The sequence below is a fragment of the Natrix helvetica genome (genome assembly GCF_964273705.1).
Source record: "Natrix helvetica genome assembly, chromosome: 1".
NCBI lineage: Eukaryota > Metazoa > Chordata > Lepidosauria > Squamata > Natricidae > Natrix > Natrix helvetica.
In genome coordinates, this window is record NC_138548.1 from 83,419,769 (window position 1) to 83,439,955 (window position 20,187).

The 20,187-nt window shown below is 39.7% G+C and overlaps 1 long non-coding RNA gene across 1 annotated transcript; it reads right to left on the bottom strand.

Moving 5' to 3' along the window:
* Positions 1-3,741: 3,741 nt before the first annotated feature.
* On the bottom strand, positions 3,742-18,372 carry LOC309384514. The gene is made up of 3 exons (XR_014174072.1): positions 18,093-18,372; positions 17,965-18,001; positions 3,742-5,830 (listed from the first exon to the last, which is right to left on the bottom strand). It is a non-coding gene; the product is annotated as an uncharacterized lncRNA (long non-coding RNA).
* Between the last annotated feature and the right edge of the window lie 1,815 nt (positions 18,373-20,187).

The following is a 20,187-nucleotide window of genomic DNA, read 5'->3' on the forward strand; positions in this document are numbered from 1 at the left end:
ACCCAACTGTTAGCTTACATTCCTAACAACATCTTTATTTATTTATCTATTTCACTTCTCAGAAGTTTCTTCAGTTCTATGGAGGAAGGGTTTTTCTTTTTCATCTGATTTTTCAATTTGGGAGAAAAGGAGAATGATATTTGTGTGGTTTACAAATTTCTATTGAGAATACTTGCATGCATACATTTTTCCTTTCTTTTTGAAAACAAACCCACATTTTTCTCTCTTTTTCAATTCATATTTATACATTTATGTATTAAATTTACATGCCACCTATCATATTATTCAACACGGCTCTGGGTGACTCTTTTTCTATTTTGTAGAATTATCTTGGTGGACTGACTAGGATCATAGATTTCAATTTTTTTCTTATACTATTTTACTTTATGATTGTGTTATTTAATTCTTAAAATAGGGTATCAACTATGAAGTTAGTTGTCAGGGTTCCAAGTAACACACCCATTGCAAATAGAACTCTGAGGCAGGTTGATTCTTCAAAGAACAGTTTTATTTGGAGATATCATCTTGGCATAGACTGGTGGAGTTCCCGCATTTTCCACCTCATTAAAAAGCGAAAGTTTCCTGTTCTCTTAAACAATAAGTCACATTATCCAATCTGGGTGCTGGCTGGTTGCCTGGTTACTTTTCTCCTCCTCCTCTGGCCAGCCAGCAGTTGGAATGTCCTTGGCTTATAAGAGAACTATTTTGTTTTTGCTACAAAATTCCAATTATCTCTACACCCCCCCTGAGCTTCAGGCTGTGTCAAACCTGAAGCCATGTAAAGAAAAAGCCTTATAGAAAAAGCTACAGAAAAGAAAATGGCCGCAGCCAGATCAGCTTCAGGTTTGACACTAGCCTGACTGAGGCTATCTTGGAGGCTTCAATGTTGTCACAATGGGGCTGAGGGATAGGGAGAGGAAATAGAGATAGCTGGGGTTTTGTAGCCAAAACAAAATAGATACCCTGAGAACCCAGGATATTCCCACAGGTGGCTGAGGAGAGGAGGAGTGAAGTTTCCAAGCAACCGGACAGCACCATGTGATTAGATCATGTGACTGATTGTTGGGAAAAGGGGGGAAGAACTTTTAATTTTAATTAGGTAAAAACCGTGGGAACTTTTAGAGTCGGTTTTCACCAGCCTGTGCCAATATGATATATGCAATAAACATGTACTTTGAGGAAACTGCTTGCCTTGGAGTTCTGTTTGCTATGTATTACTTGGAACCCTGACATAGTGTTTGTTTAAATTGGGTACTTGTAGAGAACTGAAGATCTCTCTGCTAAAAGTAGAATTGACAATTGTGGTGAAATGAAGATCCAGCAAGTAGATCAGCTCTTTGTAATTCTTCTTCGAACAATTCTTGGACCAGAAAGTACTACAGTTAAGTCACTCATGCACTGGCCACCTCCCAAATGAATGAATTATGGCAATGCACCCTACATGGGACTGCCCTTGAAGAGTATTAGGAAGCTTCAATTAGTACCAATCGCAGCAGCACCAACAGTTATCTTCATACTATGCCTAGATCTGTGCATGTTGCACCACTTTCCACAAACCACGTTGGTTACAAATTTGCTTCCAAATCCAATTCAGGATGCTTCTGCTAATGTATAAAGCCCTACCCTATTATTTAGGGAACTGCCTCTTCTCAGTGCTATCTATCCCTATCATCAAGCCCAACAGAAGAGGCTTGTGGTAGCTTCTATTAGCTGAGAGAATGCTGTCTATCAGGATCCAGGTGTAGTTCTTCTCTTCTGCTGCACCTGCCCCATGGAACATCATTCCCCCAGAAGTCAGACTACCTCCAACCTTGATGGCTTTCTGCAAGGACCGGCTGCAGCATTTGGGCTGAAGATCAGAGGGTAGTGTGGAAACCATAAAATGGCTGTATTGTTCAGGGAACAGTAATGTATAGCTTTGTTTTGATGTTTGCATTGTGTTGGGGAGGGGGGTTTGCTACTGTTTATATTTTCATTTTAAACTGCTCATAGTCATTGGTGGCTGTGTGAATTGAATAAACAAAGAAACCAACAACAAACCTTTATTAGGACAATCTGATGACATTTGGATTACTTAAGTAACAGGAATTTGTACAGGAGTACAAATGCTACATTAAGCTATCCAGGGCTAATAAATATATTTGCCCAGATTTGTAAACCATGCAATAGTCAACCCATACACTGGATTAAATCTTCATTTAATATTTCATCAATTGGTAATAACATATGGAAGCATACAAGGTGTTTAGAATACCGTTTAGCTCTGAGTCTACTAAATATCTGAGGATATTTATTCTAGTTGGATAAGCCAGATAAAAGAGAATTTACCTGTGGGTTTCTCAGGGAAATAAATATAGTAAAATGAATTGATCAAATTAATCAAGTTTGGCATGCACTTTTAGTGTCAATTCCTCTCAAGCATTTTATCGAAATTGATGTTAGTGTTTTTTTTAAAAGTGTGTGAGTAAGGAGTGGTAAGAAGCTTAAAATCAATATAAATAATATCTTCATGAGGTATTTAGAAATGACATCTACATCTCTGAGTACTAACAATGCTCAGATATAAATAAGAATTTATTTTCTAATAATTACAGTATATAATTTGCTTAACAAATGAATAAATAACTAAAATAATTAAACTGGTTCCTCCTGCCTAAAACATCATGTTTAGAATTCTCCCTATTATATCCAGTACTAATAAAAGTCCAGAAATGACTGCTGAGAATATTCCCTTTTTGATCAAATAATGCGAGAATAAAATATCATAAACTGTAGAGAGCAATGAATATTACTTTGACAGAGATATGCAGGATACCTGGGCAATGGGATGCAATATATTTCAAGCTCAAATAGATAATATTCAGAAGCAGCTGAAATATTGTCCTAATTGATTGTACTATACAGGTATTTCTCAATTTATAGCCACAGTTGAGCTTGGAATTTTGGTTTTAGGTCATTATGTATTGAATTACCATGTATCCAGATTCAATTTTACATCCATTTTTACTCTGGTTAAGCAAGTTAGCTGTTAAGCAAAACACATTATTGCTAAGTGAATCACATAGTCATAGGTCTAAATCCAGCTTATCCAATGGGTGAGAATTTTGGCTGGAAAACAGCAAAGCATTCACACAGCTATCACCTGACTTTGGAATGCTGCAACCACTTGAAAATACAAGCCAGTTGACAAGCATCAGGCAATCACTGGGGTGGTGAAATAGTCATAATTTTAAAGATAGGTTATAACTAACTTAGTCCATTGAAACTTCATATGGTCGATAAGCAACCAGTCGTAAGTTAAGAACCTGTAAGTAGTAAAAGGAGGTGCAACATAATCTTACTTGCAAGATTCTGTTTATAGCTAATTTCGACGAAGTAGCTTAGCCTTCCTAAATTGATGTCTTAGTCTGAACTACTAGAGGGGCTCACATATCTATTATAAAAGAGATGATCTTAAGCAGCTTTTTCAATCTGTTTATCTCTTCTTGGCAGAGCCATTATTGTCGATATATAGTCAGAAAACCTGAATACTGCAAAGAACCATTTTAGATAAAGTATTGTGACATCATAGTTAACTCCTATTCAATTGAATCATGTGAATATTTCATAAATCATTGGGAATAAGTTTAGAGCTGGAATGAATTGATCTTGTTGGAATTAACTTACTAAGTGTATATCTTTGGATTTCACACAGTATTTACGTAAACAGAATATAACCAGGAACATTCAGATTGTGAAATTTTAGAAGGAACAGGAAAAACACCCACACTGCAATTAGGCCCCAGAGATAATTGTTTGCACATGCTTGTGATTTGTACATGTTTTATGAAAGCCATTCCTAATGCAATAATTGTTTTATCTTAATTATATAAATGATAACAATTGTCTATTACAAAATAAGCACTATTAATCTCCATAAGAATGAAAGGAAAATTTGTTCACCTTTATCTATTTTTATTTATGCCAACTAGAATCAGTCAGGCAACAAAATTAAAACTTTTCAAATTCTGCAATTTATTTTTCAAATCAACAGGGGTATAATAAATGTGTAAATCAGATACAGACAAGTAAGTGTATTGGACGAACTACACATAATATACATATGGATTGTTGTAGAAATCACAAACTGGTAATAGGAAAATAGAGAATAAAACCGAGGAAAACTAGAACTTTGTCCATCCATCTCAAAAATGATTTTCTTTGGAAAGGTTTGTTTGTATTTTGGATTCACTGAGGACTCTCTTACATTAGATTTTAGGCACTCTCAAATTGGCAATTTTTAAAGAGGGATAGAATATGAAAAGGGAAATGAGTTGAGTGGGGATCATAGCAGTATATAGTTTATACTATATCATAGACTATATCATATACTATATCAGTATATCAGACTTGTAAGTTTCTGTTACTATAGCCAATCTCAATAAAAACTGTAGACATCCTATGAAAGTGACTATGGTTTGATCTATCTTGTAGGGCTAATAGCTGATTGTGAGGATCTCCACTGCATTGGGAGGTTAGATAATCTTTATATATTTTTTGTAGTCCTGGGTAGCTAATGTTAGCAATTTTGCTTGTCCGAATATGATTCTTATCGTGTGCTGTTTGATTGTTGTTGTAGTAGTTGAATACTTGATTAGCATGTATTGTTTTATGATGCACCTGAATTGGAAATTTGCCATTGTTTTCTTTGGTGATGGTAACATCCAGGGAGGGTAGTTTGTTACTGTTCTGTTTTACTGTTGTGAATTTGTTTCCATCAAAGATGTTAATGGATTGTCTTGTGTGTATTGTTTAATTGTTCTTTCTTGATTATGACAAAAATATCCACATAAAAAATCCATGTTTTGGGTGATATGCATAAGAATATTGCTACTTCCTAGACATTGTATCACTATTACTACTAAGAATCTGGAGATGATTGATTCCACTGATGGTTCACAATGTTTGTATACTCACATGTCAAACTGCAAGCATGTGATAAGGCCCAGGTCTATAAGTTCAATAAATCTTGGAATTTCAATATTTGTATTGCTTTTTAGGGATTGGTGGGCTATATCGGAGTGGTGCAATAAATTCCTTCACCTGTTTTGAATCACTGGATGTGAAGCCCACAATGGCATCAAATGATTTCATCTTCTTCAGTTATTAACTCTTCATTTTTCATGAAGCACCGTAAAGGTCGATTAATGAATATTTGGTCCCATCTTTGGTATGTCTGAAATTGTTGACAAAATTGTATGTTAGGTTCTTACAGGGATTCAATGATGTCAGATTTGTATATTTTAAGGCATATATAGAAGTCAGGAAGTCTTAGCTTTTCAAATGCAATTTCTTCTTTTGTTATTTACTTGTTCGGGTTACATTGCTGAAGATTATCTTGAATTGATTGCCCAATTTCTGAACTACATTTATGAGATTGTAATTTTATGAGGTCATAGCTTTCCTTGACATTCAACAGATCTTTTACTTTTAGGGTGTACTGTGCACTATCTGTGATACCTGTTATTTAATACCCTTTGTCTCCTAGAAAGATTGCAGAGGCTAATTCTTTGGCGTTTTAAAACTCTTTCTTCTGCCTTAAGATGATTCTGTGTCCGTGTAGTCTCAAGTACTCTCAATCCTTTTCCAATGTCCTCTCCCAAATTGATATATTGGAGGATATTTTTATTCTCCCTCAGCGATATCTGGCTCATTTTTCAAACTCGGTTCTAGCTTATAGCTTCTTTCCTTGATCTTTTCTACCAAAGCTGGTCCTGTTTTGCTGTGTTCGAAGAACATACAAGCAGAGGCCCAAACCTGTTTGCATAATTTTTCCCAATACTCTGTGCATCTGGAAATAATAAAAGGACACATATAAGTTAAAGAAAATTAAGCCACTAAAATAACATATAGATAACATACAGAACTGTAGAGAATAAACTTAGCTAGCAAAGGATGGATAACAAAAAAAAGGCTTATTTGTGCATCTTCAAAATAGACAGCAGCTGATACGTACCAATAAATTTAATAAAGAAAAGAAATGTTATTCATTTATTCAGTCTTTTTCAAAGAAAGTACGCATTCCACCAGATTAATTGTGAAGAGGAAGATGTTGAAGTGGCAGTATTAAAGTCTAACCCTGATTCAAATGAAATCTGAAATGAATATGTATCTTTAACAATCACACTTCCTAACCCAGTGATCCAACCTTTCTGGCACTAGGTTTTATGGGAGACAATTCTTCCATGGACTGGGGTGGGGTTTCGTGAGCAACCTAGATCCTGCAAAAATGTACATGAAGCTTTGCTCGCTCACCTACCATTTTCACGAACTGGTCCTAATAGACCACAGACTGGTACCAGTCTGCAGCTTGGCGACTTAGACCCCTGTCCTAAATGATTCATGGTAATACGCAACAAAAATAAAACAACATACTGTATTTTTTGGAGTATAAGACACACCAGAGTATAAGACACACCAAAGTTTTGAAGAGGCAAATTAAAAAAAAAGTTTTTGCATTCTGCAAACCTCCCAAAAACGGCCGTTTTTCGTGAAAACACCCCCCCCTTTTTTTTTCAAAAGGGCATGAATAGGTTTTAGGAGGCTTATAGAGTGCTCCTGGGGGGCTGGGAGGGGCCAAAAATGAGCAAAAAATGGCCCATTTTTGTCAAAGCCTTTAGGAGGCTTATAGAATGCTCCTTGGGGCTGGGTGGGGGGCAAAATTGAGCAAAGAACAGCCCGGTTTTTGCTAATTTCCCCAGCCCCCAGGAGCTCTCTGAAAGCCTTCTAAAAGCTATGAATGGCCATTTTGGTGAAGGGGCGGGGTTTCGGGAGGCAAAAACTGCTGTATTCAGTGTATAAGACGCACCCAGATTTTCAGCCTCTTTTGAGGGAAAAAGGTCCATCTTACACTCCAAAAAATACGGTAATCCCCTAAAAATACTTTATTAATATAGTTATTGTGGTTTGTTTTGCAGTCAGCTGAATGTTTAGACTGGATTTGGCATTTTGATCTACCTATTTACTCCGTCCCAAGGACCTGAGATAGGCAGATGTTGATGTTTGATATTATTAAAGGTATCAGCGCATTACCTACACAGAAATATAAAATCACAGCTGACAGTTTTTTAGCTGGTATTGGCCTTCATTCCTAGCAAGTTCTTCCCAAGAACTGTATGTCATAATGTATTGGTATAGTATATGTTTGGATCCCAACAATGTGGCCTTTTGTACCTGAGCAATGGAATTTTCGTAAATGTGCAGATGTGCTAAGTTTACTAAGTAAATGGCTTTTTTGGGAGGAGCAATGATATTTTATTGATGCTCAATAAAAATAAGAAATACTGTACATTTTTCAAAACAATAAATGCCCTTTATAGTTACAATTGTTAAGGCCACTCTAAAACATGTGCTTCATGACCTATTTTGTTTCTTTTAAAATATATACTGTTTCAGGTTGCACTTTTTATTGTTGTTGTTTATAAAACTAATTTGTTGACTTATCTAATTCAAAAGTATATGAAAAACAGTAGAAAAGCCTACTAATATTTGGAATATATAATTCCCTGTTGTATAGAGAAATAATTTATTTGATATTTTTTTAAAAAATCTTTATAAGTAAGTTCTAAATAAGTTCTCTTTCTTTTTCTTTCTTTTTCTTTCTTTCTTTCTTTCTTTCTTTCTTTTTCTTTTTCTTCCTTCCGTCCATTCTTTCTTTCTTGTGTCTCTCTCTTCCTTTCTCTTCCTTCCTTCCTTCCTTTGTTCCTTCTTTCTTTCTTGTCTCTGTCTCCCACACTTACTTTCTCTTTCCTTCTTTCTCTTTCTTTCTTTCTTTCTTTCTTTCTTTCTCTTTGTCTCTCTTTTTTCTATCTCTCTCCCTCTTCCTTCCTTTTATTTTCTTTCCTTCTTTCTCTTTCTTTCTTTCTCTCTTTCTCTTTGTCTCTCTCTTTTTTTTTAAACAAAGTTTTATTGGTTTTTTAAAAAATTTACAAGGGAAAAGGTAGTGGAAAAGGTATACAAATTTTGGCAGTTGCAAAGTGTGGTAGGCGCCCCCTCCCTCCATACTCATAGTATACATATAAGTAAAAGTCATTAATACATAGTAGTATATAGTCCGCATGTTAATTCCATTGGTACTTTCGATCAGTTTATGTCAAAGAGATTTTCTTATTCATTTTTGTGATCTGAGCTTTTTTGGTATTGCCCCATCTCCCCCCGCCGACAGAGCTCCGGCCCCTCCCGTGTCCTGCATATCTGTTGTAGGATCTTCTGTTTTTTCTAGGTGTGTTTTGTTTTTTTCCATAAAGGTCTGTGCCTCTATGGGTGTATTGATTCTAATTCTTGTCTCCTCCCAGAATATTAACATACCTTCAGGCATCAGCCATCTGAACCACACCCCCTTCTGGTATAATTTATTCGCTAATTGCGAATAATTTTTTCTTTTTTCCCTCACTTTCTTGGGGATCTGCTTCAGAATGGTTATTTCCCTATCTTGGTATGTCAAGGCTTGCCCCCTTTGTGCACCCAGAATTTCATCTCTTGTGCTTTTTCTGAGGAATTTAATATGTACCTCCCTGGGTACGTTGTGTGTTCTAGCATAGGCTGAGTTCACTCTATAAACCAGATCTATCTCCCATCCCATCTGTTGTTTTTCTTTATGAATGTATTCAGCCAAGATATTTGTCATGATGTCCATTATGTTTTCATCATCTGCTTCCATCACATTTTGAAATCTAAGATAAAAGGACATTCTCTCAAACTCTGTTTTCATTTGTTGGGCATCAAATTCTTTGTTTCCTTTCTGCACCCCCTCCACCCCCTCCCTCATCTCAGCCGCCCCACCCTCCAGAAGGTCCAATCTCTGTGAGTTCTTATAAATTTGGGCCTGATTCTCTTTAATTTCTTCTTTCATCTCCTTTAGTTGTTTCTTGATTTCCTCTTGTCCCTGTAAAAGTTGCTGAAGCATTTGTTGGAGGTCCATCTCTGTACTTTTAGGTTGCATCAGGTCTGTTATCTTTGATTGTGTAGCAGAGCTGGAAGTTGCTGATGTCGGAGCAGAGGTAGCAAAGCCAGGCTTTCCAGGAGGTGGTCTTTTAGGAGGCATTGTTTATAGAATAAAGAGTTCAGTCAGTGTAGAGAATGGACAGTCAGAGCGGCAGAGCAGCCAGAAGAGTCCAGGAGGCAGAAGGTCCAGGCAGAAGAGAGTTTCTCTAATCACCCTGGCAGTAGAGCTAAGTTTTTCACTCCAGGGAGTTCAAAGAGTAGCAATCCACAAGATATTTATCTGAGTAGCAAAGACCGGAAGCCTGAATTTTTAAAGGTGGAGTCAGGTTTCACAGTTCATGAAGACAACGGAAGTGTGCCATCTTGCCCTGCCAGCTTCGGGTTTAGAGGCATAACAAAGTTTTCAAAGTTCAAAGTTCCCAAAGTTTTCAGATCATCAGTATATTATGAGGTTAAGTTCAAAGAAAATCACTTTAAGAAGGGGAGTGGCATCGTTGGTTGGCTCTCCCCCCTCCTCCTTCCCCTGGGGCTGAGAGCAAAATTGTTCCAAGCCGCCTGTCCGAGGGGGGGGGAATCCCCCTCCCTCCAGCCGCGCCCCTCAAGTCAGCCGAAAGAAAAAGTTTTAAACTGCTGGCAAATTCTTCAAATCAGTAAAGGGAGTGGAGGGGGGTCTGCGCCTCACCGCACCGCAGTTGCTTCCTTCTGCTTGCTCATTCTCCGCACAGCCTCTCAGCGAAGACGCCCACGCGTCCTCCGATCTGCTCCCCGGTGCCTTGGGCGAGGCGGGGGACCTCCTGCCGGTTGCCGCCGATCCAGGGATCCCCCACGGTGCCGCCCCTCCGGCAGGATGCCTCTGCGCCCCCCAAGGAGTGGGGAAGATCACCGGGGAGCCGGAGCGAGCAAACACTTGCCCGTCGCCGTCAGCCGCCGGAACCGGAAGCTTTGTCTCTCTTCTTCTTTCTTTCTTTCTTTCTTTCTTTCTTTCTTTCTTTCTTTCTTTCTTTTTCTTCCTTCCGTCCATTCTTTCTTTCTTGTGTCTCTCTCTTTCTTTTCTTCCTTTCTCTTCCTTCCTTACTTCCTTTGTTCCTTCTTTCTTTCTTGTCTCTGCCTTCCACACTTACTTTCTCTTTCCTTCTTTCTCTTTCCTTCTTTCTTTCTTTCTTTCTTTCTTTCTTTCTTTCTTTCTTTCTCTTTGTCTCTCTTTTTTCTATCTCTCTCCCTCTTCCTTCCTTTTATTTTCTTTTACTCTCTCTCTCTCTCTCTCACCCCCACTGTCTCTCTCACCCCCACATACCTTCCAGTTGGTGAAAATTTCTGTTTTGCCAGCTTCCCAGCTGGCAAAGAAGCCTCGTTTTCCCTGCCACCTGCAGCTCTTGGAGGAAGGATGAAGGGAAGCGAGCCCCGGACCTCATCTCTGCCTCCTTCCTCGAGAGCTGGCTTCAGGCGATGGCCAGCCTCTCCCTTTCACCCGGAGGCTCTGCTAATGGGGTACCTGCCATTTCACCTCCTGAGAGAAGCTCGGGAGAGACATGCAAGCAGCCGTAACTCGAGGCTCCTGAGGAGGCTGCTGGACACCAGGGGTGGCAGTGGCGCCTGTTGCTGCTCTTCTGCTACTCCCGGTAATGCAGGCTTCTTGGAGAGCATTAAGTTGCAGGCACACCGATTCCAGCAGCTGCATTTTCCCTTGAAATTTGCTGCCCCAGCAACCCGAAGGGGACATTCTTCCAGCGGCATCTCAGGCACTCCCACTCTTAGCCGCGAGGGAGTGAGGACGGCTGGGCGCAGTTGGGCACCTCCCGGCTCCCCTCAGATCATTGAGGGGCCATGAGTGCCTGCTTGCTCACATGGCCTGCGTGCTTCCAGAAGAAATGGGATCTTAATGTAGTAGGGTGGGGGAGGCTGGAGCAGGAGGTTAAATAAACAAATTTGGCTTCGCTTCCTTGCACGGCGAGAGAAAGGTGCCTGAGACGCTGTTGGGAGAATGTCCCCTTCAGGTTGTCCAGTTAGTGTCCTCCTGCCGTCCCCTTGCCTCTTAGTGCCCCCTGCTGCCCCCTTGTCTCTTAGCGCCCCCCTAAGTCATCCCCCCCAGGGGGCGGTACCACCCACTTTGGGAACCACTGTTTTAGAAGACTTTGAGCAACCATTTTTGAAGCTAAAACATTTGGCCTGTCCTTATTGATGATAATCTAGCACATTTCACCAACTCTGGAGATTATTTCTTGGAAACAGCTGATTATAAAAAAATATATCCATGTAATAAGTGAACATAATTCAGGGTTATTTGAAGTGTATATCTTGCACAAAAGAAAATGTGCCAATACTCCACGATGTCTTGAGCAAAATATTCACTGGAAAATTATCTGTGATTTAAGAGCTTAGAGATCATTACAGTATATAATCCATATATGAGGAACCAGTTTCATTAAGTATCAACATACGCCTTTGGATATTGCACTGTATGTTCCTACAAGAATTTATCTGACTCCTCCCTTCTTTCAGTAACTAGATTTAATTTAATTTAATTAGCACTTCTAGACCGCCCCCTCTCCCAAAAGGGACTCGGGGCGGATGATATTGATTCGCAAAGGATTTAGAGCCGTGGTTCGCAACCTTTTTTTGCCCATGCTCCACCTAAACATCTCTAAAATCCTGATGCCCCCACCCCATGACATATAATTCTTACTATTAAGACTTCATGTTCAAGAATTCAGAAGAATTCAAGAATTCACAACTCATGTGGAGGAAGCCTAAAAGGCCATTAACTTGGCTTAAACAAGGTTCCAAAGAACATGGCATCCATGAAAGAGAAAAATAAAAGAACAAAAAATAGTAGAAGTACTGAGGAACTTAAAAAAATAATATTATGAAGCAAGGGTGGGTTGCTCCCGGTTCAGGAGAGCCAGTAGTGATAATTGGGCGTAGGTTGCCAAACCGGTAGTGATGGCTGCCTGGCATGCCCCTGAACTGGTCTGCTCAGACGCTTGCCCTGCCTCACCTTTGCCACGTGCATCCACATAACTGCCTCCTCCTGCCTACACAGAGATAAGCAGCATTCGCACTAGTCTAGCCCCCACCCCTCCCCACCGGCCAGTGTCTCCCGAAGCCATCGCCGTTGCAGCCTGGTAAGCTTTGCATGCTGGAGAGGGTGGCGTCGGGAGGAAAGGGCAGCAGCAGGATAGGGCAGTGGCAGTGGAGAGGGCAATGTTAGCATGCTCCCAGCCGTGTCCTGTGGTGCCTCTGTCCACCGGCTCAGGACAGCGGGCTCAGTTGCAACCCAGACGAGCTGAGGAAGTGCAGGGAGCCTCCCGCATGCTGCAGAGGGGGGCCAGCCTTCGCCCACACTTCTGCACAGCCAGCGTCTCCCAAAGCCACCACCATTGCAGCTGCAATGGGCATGGAGGCAGCCCGGCAAGCTGGGCACCTGAAAATGGCGTGGAGGCATGGGCAAAGGCTGGGAGGAGAATGCAACATGCAGGGAGGTCCCTGCAGCCTTGGCTCATCTGGGCTGCAGCTGAGTCCGCTGCCCTGAGCTGGTAGAGGCACCGCAGGGAGCGCACTAACCTTGCCCTCCCCAAGCACCAACCTAGCCTGAGCTAGGAGACAGCGGCTGGTTATGCCTGCCCTCTGGATCGCCAACATGAGCATGGCTCTCCAGGAGCTCAACAACAATGTGAAAACAAAACACTCTTCGGGTCCAGCCAGCTGGTGCTGCCATTACCCTGGGGGTTGCCCACTTACCTAGAGGATCGATGGGGGCTGAGAAGCGAACCAGGTGGGGTGCCACTTGCATGCCAGGAGACGGCTGCAGGAAGCCAATTGGAGGGAAGAAAATGGCCATTCAAGCGGTCCCACCTGGCATCCCCGGTCTGGCCTTTGGAGGCAATAAATTCAACGGAGACAAGCATTCCTTTCAGTGGGGTGGCCGTGTTCACCCGCTCCTGGCCCGAAGCCTCGCAATCCCCCTGCCCAGCCAAGCATGGCTCACTTGTGTCAGGAGGCTTGAGGCCTTGGCTCGAAGGCACACGTCTGGGCTGGAAGAGGCGCCACTATAACTGACTGCCCCCTCCAGCCCAGGCGCAGCCAGACCTGCCAAGCACCCTCCGCACTTGGGCTGCTTCGGGAGCCCTGAGGCCTCGGCAAGAAGGCACACACCCGGCTGGAGGAGGTGCCGCTGGAACTGCCTGCCCATTGCCAGGGACACCAAGTGCCCCCCGGCGCAGGTGAGCCGTGCTTGGCTGGGCGGGGAGGTTGCGATGTTTCGGGCCACGAGACAGCAAAGAGCCCAGGCCTGCCACCCCTCCTGCTTGCAAAAATTTTCACTACCATTTTGGTGGGCGTGGCTTGGTAGTGGTGGGGTCACGTGACTGAGTGAGGGATGTCAAGTGAGCCACGCCCACTCAGTCACATGCCTCCCCACCTAGCCACGCCCTCCAAACCAGTAGGAAAAAAATTTGAAACTCACCACTGGTATGAAGGGATATGGACAAACAGCAAATAAAGTTTCAAAACATATAATAGAGATCTGAAATGTATAAATATAAAATAATTTTAATGAAATGTTTTTCTGTAATACTTTGATCATATTATTATGCATATTAAAATAAAGTTACCTAAGAAATTCAAAATGCAATTTGAGCTCACCTTGAGATCATATTTACAACACAATCTTATACATGTCTACTCAGAAGTAAGTACCATTGTCTTCAATGGGGCTTATTCCTGTGAAAATGTTGTAAGATTGCAGCTTTAGTCTACTTAAGTTAGTGAGATCCTTGTCTTGATGCCTGCTGCAGAGAGATTTTACATTAGGATCCAGTTTAGTCAGCTTCGTTCTCAAGTCTCTTCATTCAGTGATATCCAGTCGATTTCTTTTGTTCAGTAGCAAATCATTTACAGCACTAAATGAAAGCCACATTTAACTAAATATGAAGATGGCAACAGTAACAGCAGTTTTCCTGCAAAGTAGGTTGAATTTGAGAATTTAGTTTGTGTCTCATCACAAAGCCATGCCATCACTCCTTTTATATTGAATAAAGTTTTAAGTGACTCATCATTTTGCATTTCCGAGAGTTCTTCTTGGTACTGAATTGAAACATCTGATAGATCCACCAGCACTGGCTGCACTACCCATGTAGGGTTTGTGACTAAAAGAAATAAATGTGAGAAAAACTTATAAAATGATGCAAATTATTAAAAGAACTACGTATTAAAAGAAGATGGCACAGAAAGAGAGAAAGTTAAAAAACATTTTTAGCTTAATTTTATGAATAATAAAATTGTCATGAACGAAAGGGGGATTGTAACCTATGATCACCCCCCCTCACCTACTCAGTTTGAACCTGCAGCTTAGTGGGGAAATGCTTTGGTAGTTCAGTAGGTGGAGGTGAATCACACAGGCCTGGCAAGGCCTATGTAGGTGTGGCCCAGCCCCAGATTGCTATGAGACAAAAAGTCTTGTAAAACACGGCCTGGGAAAACACAGATTAAAAGTAACTGTAAATCTAACAATTTACCTAACCCTAACCCAGCAGCAAAGCCCACAGAAAAGAGAGAGAGAGAGAGAGACTCTGCCAGTCCCATGATCTTTAGTGGGAACACATCTGATTGGCTGGCAGTTGCTCCTTCCTCCCCCCCCCCCCCCCCCGCCAAGCTGGGATATTCCTTTCAAACCAGGCCCTAAGAAATGCACTTTAACAAAGACAACAATAGATAAATGAAACACAGCTGTTTCATCACAAATATATAAGAACAATTTCAAAAATTCAGTTAATAGCTCATTTTCTAATTGCTCCCACGGTGGGAACCACTGATTTAGAGTGTATGATGATGACACTCAACTTTATCTCTCTTTCATCAGGAATATGTAAAGCTGCTCATCACCTCAGAAAGATGTGTTATCACTTGAAAGCATCAATGAATTAACTAGTGCCAGGAAACAAGATTTAATCCTGAGATACTATATGGTTTTATGACTTTCAAGTCTGTCAACTAAAGGAATGGAAAAGGATAAAGAGGACAGCTGCGATGTAGACAAATGAGAAGATATTTTATTCTGCAATGAGTGCATATGATTTCACTCAACAAATAGACTTCCTTAGGAAGTAAAGCAACAGCTTTAATGCCTGCAACTGGTGTTGGGCATCTTTGTAGAACAGGTGAAATATCCATGCTGATGTGAGTTTAGGATGGATTTATGCTGGTATAGTAAAAATAGCCTACTGCTGGGAAAGATTGAGGGCAAAAGAAGAAAGGGACAGAAGAGAATGAGGTAGCTGGATGGAGTCACTGAAGCAGTAGCCATGAGCTTAAATGGATTCCAGAGGATGGTAGAGGATAGGAAGGCCTGGAGGAACTTTGTCCATGGGGTTGCAATGGGTTGGACACAACTTCGCAACTAATAACATGCTGATAGAAAGTAATAGCAGACTCGCAACCTGAGTGAATTGTGCTTGCGTTGACCTTTCTTTTCTTGTTAGAAATAAAGCTAAGCGATTTCTCGAATTGGCACTTATATCAGGACAATAATTATTGTCTCTTGTAAAAAATGATAACTTGATTCTTTTTTTGTAACTGCAAACTATGCATGGTATTTACCTATTGTAGGGATACCGGAAACACAGGTATGAATCTACAGGTAGTCCTCAACCTAAGACTACAATTGAGCCCAACATTTATTTTGCTAAGTGAGAAATCTGTTAAGTGAGTTTTGCCCCATTTTACAACTCGTCTTGCCACAGTTGTTAAGTGAGCCAGTGCACTTGTTAAGTTAGTAACCCGGTTATTAACTGAATCTGACTTCCCCATTCACTTTGCTTGTCAGAAGGTTGCAAAAGGGGATCACATGACCCTAGGAAACTGCAACTGTCATAAATAAGAATGTTTTTGAGCATCCAAATGTAAATCACATGATCACGAGGATGCTGCAACAATCGTAAGTGTGAAATGGTCATAAGTTACTTTTTTCAGTGTTGCTGTAACTTCGAATGGACACTAAATGATCTGTTGTAAATCGAGGACTATCTTACTTATGACTTGGCATTTAGTAGTCGGAGGTTTGCCTGCTGTTATAAATTTAAGCGAACATAGATGTCTGCCAGCAGAAGGGAGACACGTGGCAACAACCTCATAGAATATTTTTTTTTAGGGAAGGTTTTTAAATGTGCATATCTTTCCAAAAGAAACTCATCTGGTGCCACTTTATTTTATCGTGTTCTGATTAAAATAGCTTTATCCTATTTTTTTCTTCTTAAAAGTTACGGAAAGCATTTTTAGGCCCTATATTAAGAACATGATCATTGCCAAAGTATTTAGGTTTCTTCTTTGGGAGGCCAGTGAAGTTGCTTTTTATCTGAATATTTTGGCCTTTTAGCTTTTATAATTGTTCTAGCTAATGCTTCTTATATCCTTCGCTAGACCATCATGTCTTAATAAAATGTACCAGGTCAGTAAATATGCCCTGAATTCAAGTTAAGTCTTAATTTAGTGCTATTGTGCTATATGTAATTTTAAGTGCCTCTCAGCAGAATGGACTATTTGCACTTCAGATTCTGCTTTCTTTTCTTTTACATCCACTAATTTGATATACTGGCCTGACTGGAAAAACTGGAAATATAAAAGATGGAGACTCCTTTTATTTAGACAGCTACTTGCATCACAAGGGATGTCAGTAAATTAGAATAATATCTTAAACATTTGTCTCTCACGACACCTCCCCGCTTTAAAAATTACGGACAAAACCAAAGAAGCTTTTGTTTGTATGGGTTATAGTTACTGATATTTACCATGTGGAAAATTAAAATTGACATATTTGCCACCATACTGCTTTTCATAATTATTTGATGGAATTTTAATATTGTACTATTTTTCAAGAACCTAGAAAATAATTTTGATCTTGCAGAGGACTAAGAGGGCTTGAGGAGGCACCCTAGGCATCCATGAATCACACTTTGATGCTTTGTTTGAATGGAGCTTCATGTGAAATAAAGGACTTGAATTTCTGGAAATCTTTATTTTTCAAAAAATTGGAAATTTGCAGGGAAATTGAAACAGATGCATTACAGTTTTAATTCTTCTGATACAAAGCCATTTTCCTACTTTATACAGATGTTATCAGGAGGGCTTTTGTAAGCTCCAACTAGTATTTCTTAAGCAGGGCTGTGGGCCAGATGTGTCACACCCATGGGTCAGATGTGTCACGCACTGGCCACAGCCGGTTTAGTGAAGGGGAAAGTCCCTATCCATCACATGACATCCTGAGTTTGACACCCTGAGTTTGACACCCGTCTTAATGAATTTGTCTAGCCAGCTTTATTTTCTAAATCTAAACTATTAATCCGATAAACAGCTTCTAGTACTTGTTTCTTTTTTAAAACACCATTTTTAATTTGAAAATAGGTATTCCTGCACTGACTAAGAATCTCTACACTTTTACATTTAATTTTTGTTTTGAGCATTTTTAAACTTAGCTAATTTTCTTTACCTCTTAAACATTTCACAAATGATGTAAAATAAGAACAACCTAGAAAAGAGCCAGTTTTTCAGGGGGAAAAGCCTCCTCAAGGAAAATATTTCTTCCTAACTTTTTATAGGTTCTGGGGCTTCATATCTCAAGTGAAACTAATCACTTTTAAGGGTTCAACATTCATATCTTGTGTAATGCTGTATGGCCGATCATCACCTGACTAGGTAACTCAGTGGCTAAGACACTGAGCTTTGCAGTTGGGTGGTTCGAATTCCTAGTACAGGTTTCCTGCGTGAGCAGGGGGTTAGACTAGATGACCTCCAAGGTCCCTTCCAACTCTGTTACTTAAATTACAATGCCTTTTCTAAATCTAAGGCTTCAAAGATTGCTACGGTACAGAGAACGCCCATTTAGAATACCAACATATTGTAAATCCAAATTAGCACAATACAGCATCCAAAAACACCGCAATGAACCCACATTGGAAAGATACAGAAGAGACATTAATAATCCCACTCAACGGATTCGCTCCAATCGCGAAATTCCAAGCAGCGCAGACTGGAAAGGAAAAAGGGGCACGCAGTTAACGGGATATAGTTATATACCGATAAATAACGCGCAAAGCCAACACGGAAAAAAAAATACCCACAAGGACGAAAACCTGGGAAACGAAACAAAAATACAGAGCTTCTGCCAACGACACCAAGCCAGCCAGCAAGCAAACAAGCAAGTCCTCCAGCCAGCAAAACAGGCAGAATCACATCTGCATCGGCAACGGAGAGACGCCTAAATCAATTCTTCCCTTTCTTCCAACCCACTTTGCTACTTAATTAATTGCGACCTATCTTAAGAACTTTATCGCTTTAGTTGTGCGCACTTTGCTGTCCTGGGATTTGTGAAAAACGAGCTTTTATTAGAGAGAATAACGTTCTGAGTCCTGTCTGGAGGAAGCCATTGCAAGAGGAAGCGAGAGGATTTTACGACATCTCCCAGCATCCTAATAGCCTACAACTCCCATATTGCACCTGCTCACCGGCCTGGTTAACCCTTTATTACCCGCAGCTAACTTTCTGTCATCAAACTCCACGGTCCATTTTATCTACTGTAGTTTGTCCTTTTCCCTTAGTGCCAGCATCTGGCACGGGAAGATACCTTAAAAACATTCATCTGCCGGAATCCAACACGCACGCATGCATCTTTCACACCCCTCCCCCGAACAGGACTTCCAAAGAAATCCCTGAGAATTTTAAGCAAAGAATATACACCATTGCTCACAAATGATAATATTAGGAATAAATCTTAGCAAATAATGAAAGATCTGCAACTGCAATCATCAGCAGTTTAATCTGAATGATTTGTATTTTTCTTATTTTTTGTGCAAATCTCAGAAACTTTCTATACATAATCCTGTGCACCTTAGAGAAAGAGAAAGAATTTATAGTTCTTAATTAAACCTGATCTTCCTAGCAATTTTTAAAGTAGTCAACTTTCTTTCTCAGATTCACAATATTTTTTCTTTCAATATAGCAAAAATAAGGATTTAGAAAAAAAATATCAAATACATTATTTCTCTATACAACAGAAAATTATATATTCCAAATATTAGTAGGCTTTTCTACTGTTTTTCAAAGACGTTTGAATTAGATAAGCCAACAAATTAGTTTTATAAACAAAAACAAAAAGTGCAACCTGAAACAGTATTTTAAAAGAAACACAATAGGTCATGAAGCACATCTTTATAGAGTGGCCTTCACAATTGTAACTATAAAGGGCATGAAAGAGATGTAAGATACCGGGGAAGTACCACTTTCCGTATGATGTAGCTGTCAAAAAAATTTTCCCCACATTTATGTACCCTTTTCCTCAAAATACTTGAAAAAACAATTGTAACTATAAAGGGCATTTCTTTTTTTGAAAAATATATTTCTTATTTTTATTGAGTATCAATAAAACATCATTGTCCCTCCCAAAAGAGCCATTCCAGTTATTATAGTTTGTGCTGCAATATTCACTATTCTATGGCTAGAGTTTTTCTTGACTTTTAGTTGCCTAATACTATAGTTACATAAGACGTGATTGGTCAATGCTTTCTAAAATAAATTCAAACATCTCAAATCAATCTATTTCTCACGCAATACTTAATTTTGTACAAGTAGTTGAAACATATTCACTTACTGTCAATGTAGCTTTTTCTTCTATTTATCATTTATTTTAGTCCAGCAAAGCAAAGCAGAATAGTGTTTTCTATTCTTTCTGTCCTTCCTTCCTTCCTTTCTTCCTTTATTTCGTTCTTTCTTTCTTTCACAAAGTGCTGCCACGTATCTAAGTAAAATAAAACACTTCAATTTTAAAGCAGGTTTTTTTTCAAACTAATATGTAATCCCCGAAAAATCTAAATTCTTTGTTTTATCACACTGTTAATATGTAATATAACCTCCAAATCCAATGCAAGTTTTTAGTCAAATAACAGTGGTACATTTATTTACCATATTTTTTGAGCAGTAGTTCTTTGGTTAAATTTTACTAAAAACTTCCCACAGAAACACCCAATTTCAACAGGAAAGATTTCAGTATTTCTATTTTTTAAAAACCCTTTCAACAACTAAAGATCTATAGCACATTTTTTGTTTATGTTTTTTACTTTTAAACAGAATAATAGACATTTTTTTTTCATTTTAATACATGAGTTAAAGTTATGAACAGGACCACAGAACACAAGAACTGTAAATAAGCCAGAAACATCA